The sequence below is a fragment of the Mizuhopecten yessoensis genome, unplaced genomic scaffold (assembly GCF_002113885.1).
Source record: "Mizuhopecten yessoensis strain PY_sf001 unplaced genomic scaffold, ASM211388v2 scaffold523, whole genome shotgun sequence".
NCBI classification, from domain to species: domain Eukaryota; kingdom Metazoa; phylum Mollusca; class Bivalvia; order Pectinida; family Pectinidae; genus Mizuhopecten; species Mizuhopecten yessoensis.
Window position 1 is genome coordinate 1,418,258 of NW_018403589.1, and position 11,634 is coordinate 1,429,891.

Consider the following 11,634-nt stretch of genomic DNA (forward strand, 5'->3'; position numbering starts at 1 on the left):
ATATTAATACTAAAAGCAAGGAAATGGCTCAATAATGTATATCTATATTGTTATAATTTTAGATAAGAAGTTTCTATATTTCATAGCGATGGTTCCATACATAAAAGATTGTTCTATATTTGATGTTGTAGTATTGTTACAATATTATTATTAAAAAAGTAGACCAATTTGAATATACACGATATCACATAATTTTAACCTTAAGTTGATCAGCATTTCAGCAATTTTACATTATAGTTTATAAATACATGTATACACAAATAAGACTTGCACTTGTATAGTTTATAAATACATGTATACACACAAATAAGCCTTGCACTTGTATAGTTTATAAATACATGTATACACAAACAAGCCTTGCACTTGGTCCCGATAAACAACTTTTTTGTAAACCATACTTCAAAATCACAAAATATAATAAACAGAACATTCAATGGTTTCTCATTGGATAACAAAGATATGATGGCAGTTTTGTATTTGAAGTTTTCGCGAAATTGCAAGCACCGTTAACCTATCTTAAACATCTGACATAGGTGTGAAATATATTTGATGTCCATCGGTAAACCATTGCTGATCCTCGTTATCTTCTTAAGATAAAGACAATATCACTTGATATAAAACAAATATTCTTATATCGTCACACAATACAGACGGCAATAATCTCTAGANCTCCATTAGATATCGCTGTATCAATGACAATACCTCCATTAGATATCGCTATATCAATGAAAATACCTCCATTAGATATCGCTATATCATTGACAATACATTCATTAGATATCGCTATATCAATGACAATACCTCCATTAGATATCGCTATATCAATGAAAATACCTCCATTAGATATCGCTATATCATTGACAATACATTCATTAGATATCGCTATATCAATGACAATACCTCCATTAGATATCGCTATATCAATGACAACACCTCCATTAGATATCGCTGTATCAATGACAATACCTCCATTAGATATCTCTGTATCAATGACAATACCTCCATTAGATATGCACGAAGACATTTATGAATTATAGACTTCTGTTGAGGTGGATATTTCGTTATAGGGACCGGCATTTTCTGTGTATTACATTTCGTGATTTTGAAAGCATTGATCCATTTTTTTTCATCGGGACAAAGTGCATGGTTTGTTTGTGTATATTAATAAACTATACCAGATTTGTTTTGGTACTATTGCGTAGCATTTCGGAAACGTCAATTTAACCTTGCTTTTCCGAAACATACATTATGTAAAATTGCTGAAATTATTTTCGTCTATAAGGTAAACTTTGAATGGAAACTTGAAATATAATCTGGGTGATAAATAGAAAAACCGGTATTGGCCTTGCATTTCAGGGTGTAGTGTTGGCACCGTTCGCTACACATTCCATTCGACTCCAATTATAGGTACAATTATAAATTTTCTAAAGGTGTATTGGTTGACTCGGTGAAACCAAAGCTAATTTCTGTTTAACGTCACAAACAAATTCATGTTTTTAAATTGAAATTTTAACATATCTGAGTGGGCTAATTAGTGACGTTTCATCTAGGGGTAAAATACTTACTCTATCGTGTTATGGTAAAATACTAACTAAGGTAAAATACTAACTTTATAATATTAATGTAAAATACTTACTGTATAGTGTTAAGGTAAAATACTAACTTTATTGTGTTAAGGTAAAATACTTACTTTATAGTGTTAAGGTAAAATACTTACTATATAGTGTTAAGGTAAAATACTTACTTTTCAGTGTTAAGGTAAAATACTTACTTTACAGTGTTAAGGTAAAATACTTACTTTACAGTGTTAAGATAAAATACTTACTTTACAGTGTTAAGGTAAAATACTTTATAGTGTTAAGGTAAAATACTTACTTTTACAATGTTAAGGTAAAATACTTACTTTACAATGTTAAGGTAAAATACTTACTTTACAGTGTTAAGTTAAAATACTTACTGTATAGTGTTAAGGTAAAATACTTACTTTGCAGTGTTCAGGTAAAATACTTACTTTACAGTGTTAAGGTAAAATACTTACTTTATCGTGATAAGGTAAAATACTAACTTTATTGTGTTAAGTTAAAATACTTACTTTATAGTGTTAAGGTAAAATACTTACTTTGCAGTGTTCAGGTAAAATACTTACTTTACAGTGTTAAGGTAAAATACTTACTTTATCGTGATAAGGTAAAATACTTACTTTATAGTGTTAATGTAAAATACTTACTTTATAGTGTTAAAGTAAAATACTAACTTTACAGTGTTAAGGTAAAATACTTACTTTACAGTGTTAAGGTTAAATACTAACTTTACAGTGTTAAGGTAAAATACTTTATAGTGTTAAGGTAAAATACTTACTTTACAGTGTTAAGGTTAAATACTAACTTTACAGTGTTAAGGTAAAATACTTTATAGTGTTAAGGTAAAATACTTACTTTATAATGTTAAGGTAAAATAATTACTTTACAATGTTAAGGTAAAATACTTACTTTACAGTGTTAAGATAAAATACTTACTTTACAGTGTTAAGGTAAAATACTTACTTTACAGTGTTCAGGTAAAATACTTACTTTATAGTGTGAAGGTAAAATACTTTATAGTGTTAAGGTAAAATACTTACTTTACAGTGTTAAGGTTAAATACTTACTTTACAGTGTTAAGGTAAAATACTTACTTTACAGTGTTAAGATAAAATACTAGCTTTACAGTGTTAAGGTAAAATACTTTATAGTGCTAAGGTAAAATACTTACTTTATAATGTTAAGGTAAAATACTTACTTTACAATGTTAAGGTAAAATACTTACTTTACAGTGTTAAGGTAAAATACTTACTTTATAGTGTTAAGGTAAAATACTTACTTTACAGTGTTCAGGTAAAATACTTTCTTTACAGTGTTAAGGTAAAATACTTACTTCATCGTGATAGGGTAAAATACTAACTTTATTGTGTTAAGGTAAAATACTTACTTTATAGTGTTAAGGTAAAATACTTACTTTGTCTTGATGAGGTAAAATACTAATTTATTGTGTTAAGGTTAAATACTTACTTTATAGTGTTAAGATAAAATACTTACCATATAGTGTTAAGGTAAAATACTTACTTTACAATGTTAAGGTAAAATACTTACTTTGTAGTGTTAAGGTAAAATACTAACTTTATAGTATTAAGGTTAAATACTTACTCTATAGTGTTAAGGTAAAACACTTACTTTATAGTGTTAAGGTAAAATACTTAATTTACAGTGTTAAGGTAAAATACTTACTTTATAGTTTTAAGGTAAAATACTTACTTTACAGTGTTAAGGTAAAATACTTACTCTAAAGTGTTAAGGTAAAATATTTACTTTACAGTGTTAAGATAAAATACTTACTTTACAGTGTTAAGGTAAAATACCTTATAGTGTTAAGGTAAAATACTTACTTTACAGTGTTAAGATATACGACGGCACATGTTTTGTCAAGGTAAAATACCTTATAGTGTTAAGGTAAAATACTTACTTTACAGTGTTAAGATAAAATACTTACTTTACAGTGTTAAGGTAAAATACTTACGTTATAGTGTTAAGGTAAAATACTAACTGTATAGTGTTTAGGTAAAATACTTACCTTAGGGAAACTTTTTACTCTTTAATTTATATATGGGATGTTGTACTGTATGAAGAGGGGATACTCTGTATCATGTGTTGTAAAGAAGTTAAGTATTGCCTCCGTTATCAACAGAGATAGGATATTAGATTTTATGTGATCTACAGTTATAAATTTGTCTCTTTTATGTTGTGCCTTAAACATGAAGTAAATGTACAATACAACCATCTTTATTTGATACAAGAATAATATTGTATAGGAAACATTTCGCCTATTTACAATTTTTGCATGTTTATTGTATAAAAGTATGATAGTGACTTTAATTTTACCGTCCATATCTTATTAAAGTAGAATATATTATATTATTTGAAGTTGGGATATTAAAATCTCCTGTTGTTTTTATAACGGCCTTCATCGAAGTCTATACAGGGCGAATTTAACATGACGGCGAAAGTTTAAAAAGAAATTACGTATACGACGGCACATGTTTTGTCACTATTTCGTCTACACTGAGGCTTAACTCAGATACCGTATGTGATACAATTGGGGTCCAGTGTGTTCCACTGTTGGTGGTGTAGGGCGAATTTAACACTGGGCGAATAAAAATATAAGGACTCTGCCGGTGAAGGGCGAAAGTTTAACGGGGCGAAAGTTTCCCATCATATAAAAGCTGAGAGCGTCTTATTTGTGTAGATCAGTGCTATCCATATTGTATAAATATATAATGCTGGTTCTAGTTTGTATAAAGGTGAGAAAATAACTGATGTGTAGTATATAGGTTATGGATCATTGCTTCCGATGCGTTATTGATGTTGGAGAGTGTTATAGTATAGACTTTGGTCATGACGTTCTGTGGAATAGGGCCTGCAGTGCTATATTAAAAAGGATTTTGTCATTCTATACATAGAGAATAATACATGCCTTTTCCATATCACACCCAGTATCAACCCGAGACTGCAATTCGCTCATTGGGCTGATATTGGTCGAGGGTTGATATCGGGTGTGATACGGAAAAAGGCATGCTTTATTCTGTTTATTACATACTTACTAATAAAAGCTACTATCTTATGATATATTTTTCTTTTGAAATATTGAAAAACGAAAAAAATCCAAAAGGGGTGTGATACGGGTTTTGCGGGCTGATACGGGTTTTGGGGTGTGATACGGCGGTGGCTGATACGGCTTTTGGGGTGTGATACGGCGAGGGCTGATATGGGTAAGAGCAATTGTGTCGTATCGCATATACAAAAAAACACGTTTTTATTAGTAAGTATGTGATAAATAACAATGAAGATTATGTCACTGAGATACTGCGGCATTTGATAGCTTTTTAGAAAATATCTTCTTACATAAGATTTATATGTACCATTTACATGAAATGTACTATGTCCTGTTACCTCTTTTCGCCTTCTTCATTGTTTTAATAGGGAACATTGTCAACTTCTTCATGTATATAAAATTGAGGGTATTACCTTCTATATGCAAAGACAGGATATTGCTTTCTATATTTTATAAAAGTTGAAAAAAGCCTTCCTCATTGCAATGCTGGACTATGTGTTCCATGTTTATATAAAGTGGGTCAGTACAGGCTACAAATTATTGTAAGCACGATATTCATTTATTTTATTTTATTGAGAAATGTATAATGTTAGATATATATTATATACATGTGTTATATTTTATATAGAAAGGATTGTGTTATTGATATTCGATAAACTTCGAATATCTTGTTCTTCATAATGCAAGGTATCATGTTGACTTGTAGTGTTTATATCATACAATGACATTTCAATATCATAGACATTTGATATTGACTTTTATATACTTTATAAAAGGTAGGATGGTGTCGCTGATAATGAATAAATGCGGAATATTACCTTATATACACTATAAATGGTATGGTATTGACTTCTGTAGGATAACAAGGTGAAATAATAGTTTTCTATATAATATTATTTTCTATTTTATATAAAGGTGGAATATTTAGTGATTACTTTTGTAATAACTGTTAAAGCAATAATAGGAGAGAACTTATTACAATTGTCAAGAGGAATATACTGCATGCGGCAGAGAGCATTGTAATTACGTGATAAAGCAATTATCGACCTGCTGTTTATGAAAATAGCAACATTGTCACAAATCACCGACCTGCACGTAAAACATCTCATATACGGTATTATAAATAGTATATATATTACATTCGTTAGAGTGTGAGGATATCGCTGTCATCCGAGGGCTGACCCTAGACACTGTCACACCCTAATAAATGTAGTAGTATTTTATTATACCGAAACAAATGGCAGCTGAAACGAATTACCCATCCATTGACTCAATATTAAAGGAAACGTGACAGTGATGAATGAGAAATTTGTCTCGACCAATCAGATTACACGATTTTCACTAGAGGTATAATAAAAGGATTTACCGAACGTTCATTTTTGCTCTGAAACAGAAAAATTGTGAGTGATTTCACAAAGATGTACTCCCTGATTTATCTTGTTTAGATATCAAAAGTGTGTTTCCACATGTTAAAATATCAAATCTACATACGGTGTATTTGAGCCAAGTTACCAAAAAAATGCAACAAACAGTAATGAGAGTTGCCAAGTCACAAAAAGAAATGCAAGAAAGGTGGAGTTGCACTTACAAGGTTAAATCATGGAGAGGCGGACGAACAGACAGTCCTAAATGATTCCTAAATACCCCCGGGGGTTTCAATAAAAAATTCAAACACTTATACTACCTTCTGGTTTATATAGGGAAATGAAACTCGTTCGAATTGATAGGTTTGGGATGACACATATTTACAATGTGTCTGAGCGTGAGAAGAACCGGGTCGGTGGTGTTGATTTGGTGTGACTGTCTAATGCTTGGCTTGTGGTAACATCGTTATGGTATGGGTCTGTCGTTAAATGTATGCGAGTTTGACAACATAATTGCATACTTACTACTTCAGTTTCCGATTAGCTTACATTTTAAAAGTGTCTGTGATTGGAAAACCCCGTTTAAATAGCTTGTGTAGGACAGGTTATTATCAGAACCACGTGATGTCTGTTTTTATTACAAATATAACTTTTTTATATATGTATAGTGAAGACTTCATGCGATAGCGACATTGTAGACATACTGTAACGAAGCAGGTTCATTCTCACTGGTGTTAGTGAAGGCCGTTACATTCCATAGCCTATAGTCTTCATGAAAGAGCTGATAGGTATGAAACAACTGATCGCTTTAAATATGTTGCCTATGTCCCATTCAATGGTTCTAGAAATGTATTTTGAAATATCAGAGAGTGTGAATGGACAGGGGATCGCGTGTGCACGAATGTAAGAGAGACTGATTGCTAATTTATGGTGACCCAAATCTGTCTCAAGATGATAACATTATTTATATTTGATCAGGTACAGAGGTACATTTTAGAGTCAGGTAGATTCTAGGTGCTAGCTGGTTTATGCTCTATTCATTACTGTTTCCTTTCTTCTATGATACCTACCTATGATTTTTGGTTCATCACTTAAAATGGCCAGTGTTATCACAAACTGTTAATTTAAACAATTTATGTGTATTAATTAACTGTATGTTGAAGTACTTCTCTAATGTAATTCCATTTCAAGGGAGATGGCTTTATATAAGATTTTGTTGCGAGATCCTATTAATATTCCAGTTTAACTGTGTACTTATTACAATTGACCTATGAAATAAATATTGTTTAAACCAACTGGTTAAATTGTTGTATTGCATTTGTGAAACCCTTTCTTAATCAAATTAGAACATTTATACTTTGAGATATCGCCTTTGTTATTCATTACTGGTTACTCGGTCTAGACTGAACTTATTCTGACCTGTGTTCTGACGGTTGACGCCCGGATTGACGTTGCGTTAGTATTTTACGTCTGTAATATACTTAATCAATGAAGAAAACACTCTTTTTCTCGAACAAAAAAACCCTCGAAAAACAAAATACTTTTTGGAAGTAGCCTGCCCGACAGACTTGATGGACCGACTTGTATTATGTTTCATGGTTTCGATCCATGTAAATATAATGTATACATCGACAAATATATATATAAAAACTCTCGCGTATCGATCTATTGAATATAACCTATGATCTATACAATCTTCATCGTCCAGATATAAAACTTAATAAGACAACTCAGGAAAACCTTCTGACGTTTTACCCCTATTTGATCCACAGATCAATACCTATAATCCCGATGTCACAAAGACAACAAAAAAACAATATTTTGGTATTTCTACCTCGACTACCTTTGTCCTTAAATATTCATATAAATAAAAATTTGAAAAACGACCTTCTGTCATGCGGGTCTCTGGCTAGAGTGGCGCTCTATTGCACCTCTACTCCCAATCATCACGTGCACCTTCACACAAAGCTCGTGCAACCTGCCGCTACTCATGAATATTCATGTAAGCTAATCTCAACCTACAAACCTATCAGACATATATTGCTGCTATACTGGGTAACGTTACATTAGTTTGTGATACCAGCGAAGAGAACCCAGAAGAGCGGGAGAAAAACATTACAATACTAGTCTAGCTGTCAATATTAGGAACGACTTCTTTTCCAAAGTAAGACAACTGCGTCCTGTAGATGACAGTAATGATACTAACGTAATGCACAAAATCATCAGGTAATGGCATGCAAGACATTTCTTCAGTGGGACAACGGAATCAATTTAAAAATAGATTTTAAGAAAACCATTACAGTTCCTTTGAGAAGACCTCTGTTAGAAAACATATATATAATTCGCTAAATAAATGTTAATAGGTCTGCTGAAATAATGCACAGAAATAATGTAAGTCAACCATTTACAAACGTTTAATGTGTTATTCCCAACGTAAGGAGTTGAAAAAGCGTTTTACTCGATTTTTACCATGAATCGGAGAATATTTAAAATAACTACAGGGTATAACTCTGGTGTACCAGATCTGCATGTTACGATGAAGGAATTCTTATTAGCGATGCTGGAGGGAAGAAATGTTTAAACTATCATTGTATGTATTTTTTATCCGTGTTTTCAAACAGGATATTGACAAAAAATATGTTTGCTTATGACATTCCGCTTATTAAGGGGCAAAGGAAAACCTGTACTAAAGAGCTCTTCCGCGTCAGTCGCACCGTACGTATTTGTAGATAGATAAAGCAGGGGAGTGTTCCCTCGAACATGCTCTCGAACACACAGGTTATCCTACATACATGTCTAGTCGTGATACATACAACACAACATGTCTAGTCATGATAAATGCAACACAACATGTCTAGTCGTGATACATACACCACAACATGTCTAGTCATGATAAATACAACACAACATGTCTAGTCGTGTTACATACAACACAACATGTCTAGTCGTGATAAATACATCATAACCTGTCTAGTCGGGATACATACAACACAACATGTCTAGTCGTGATAAATACATCATAACCTGTCTAGTCGGGATACATACAACACAACATGTCTAGTCGTGATACATACAACACAAAATGTCTAGTCGTGATACATACAACGCAACATGTCTAGTCGTGATACATGCAACACAACATGTCTAGTCGTGATACATACAACACAACCTGTCTAGTCGTGATACATACAACACAACATGTCTAGGCGTGATACATACAACACAAAATGCCTAGTCGTGATACATACAACACAAAATGTCTAGTCGTGATACATACAACACAACATGTCTAGTCGTGATACAAACAACACAACATGTCTAGTCGTGATAAATACATCATAACCTGTCTAGTCGTGATACATACAACACAACATGTCTAGTCGTGATACACACAACACAACATGTCTAGTCGTGATACATACAACACAACCTGTCTAGTCGTGATACATACAACACAACATGTCTAGTCATGATACATACAACACAACATGTCTAGTCGTGATACATACAACACAACATGTCTAGTCGTGATACATACAACACAACATGTCTAGTCGTGATACATACAACACAACATGTCTAGTCGTGATACATACAACACAACATGTCTAGTCGTGATACATACAACACAACATGTCTAGTCGTGATACATACAACACAACATGTCTAGTCGTGATACATACAACACAACATGTCTAGTCGTGATACATACAACACAACATGTCTAGTCGTGATACATACAACACAACATGTCTAGTCGTGATACATACAACACAACATGTCTAGTCGTGATACATACAACACAACATGTCTAGTCGTGATACATACAACACAACATGTCTAGTCGTGATACATACAACACAACATGTCTAGTCGTGATACATACAACACAACATGTCTAGTCGTGATACATACAACACAACATGTCTAGTCGTGATACATACAACACAACCTGTCTAGTCGTGATACATGCAACACAACATGTCTAGGCATGATACATACAACACAAAATGCCTAGTCGTGATACATACAACACAACATGTCTAGTCGTGATACATACAACACAACATGTCTAGTCGTGATACATAAAAGACAAAATGTCTAGTCGTGATACATACAACACAACATGTCTAGTCGTGATACATACAACACAACATGTCTAGTCGTGATACATACAACACAGCATGTCTAGTCGTGATACATACAACACAAAATGTCTAGTTACATTCGAACCAACAAATGTCTAATTATGATGCATACGATCTTCCTAAAGGTATATCTGGATAAGGGTTACACTAGTTTGATCTGTGACGTTTCGGAAACAGACGGACATACCATGTGATAATAAGGACATACATACATACATCGATTAAGTTTCAGCAGAATAAAAAGATTTTTTTGTGTGTGTACATATTTCAATTATTTGATCGTTGACCCCTAGTTCTGAAAATGATCTAGGCGTACGAGCGAGAGATTGATACATACATGATGAAACCAATCAGAAGGTAGACAGATAAACGGACGAAGAAGAGGATGTCCAAACAACCTATTGAAAAAATAAATTGATTCTACACAAAATGTATTGCCTTTTTCAACGGGATGAGCCGTGACGAATCCGTGCATAATGATTCGCAATGTCTTCCTGGTATATATCATGGTGACATTGATGATACACAAGCTTAGAACACTCAAATCAGCAGGGAAAGTCATAAAACAAAACTGCGCCTACCAGGCCTCACAAAAGAATATCAGTAGAGGAGCAAAACGCGGAAGACGAAAACATAACGTCCCTAAATAGAAAAATAACAACCCTGAACACCATCAGTCCTCATCTTCTGTTAGCAAATGTACATACATGTACATAGATAGAGGAGAAAAAACAACGCGTGCGATTTAGGTACAATATAATTTATCGGAACAAGTCAGCTCTGAGATAGAATTGGTAGACATAACTGTACATGTATGCGAAATATGCCACCATCAATGTCACAAGGCACGAATCTGTGAATAAACAGCGTACAAAAAACACATGGGCCAAGCCTGAGCTGCTGATGCATATCATCGGAGGAAACTCGAAAGATTGTGGATAAAGATGAAGGATATGTCTTGAACAAATTGTGGAAAAGGTTGAGAAAGAGGGGATTAACGGGAGGCAGGTGGTGAAACACAGGATTAAAGATATGAGTGGACGAGGACGAGGAAGAGTGGACTAGATAGAATCAATTGGTGTACGAGGAGGAGGTAGAGGGGACTAGAGAGAAGATATGAGTGGACTAGAACGAGGTAGAAGGGACTAGAGAGAAGTAATAAGTGGACGAGGACGAGGAATAAGGGTCAAGAGAGAAGATATTAGTGGACTAGAATGAGGAAGAGGGGGCTAGAGAGAAGATATAAGTGGCCTAGAACGAGGTAGAGTGGACTAGAGAGAAGCAATTAGTGGACGAGGACGAGGTAGAAGGGACTAGAGAGAAGCAATAAGTGGACGAGGACGAGGTAGAGGGAACTAAAAGAAGATATCAGTGGACTAGAACAAGGAAGAGGGGACTAGAGAGAAGCAATTGGTGGACGAGGACGAGGTAGAAGGGACTAGAGAGAAGCAATAAGTGGACGAGGACGAGGTAGAGGG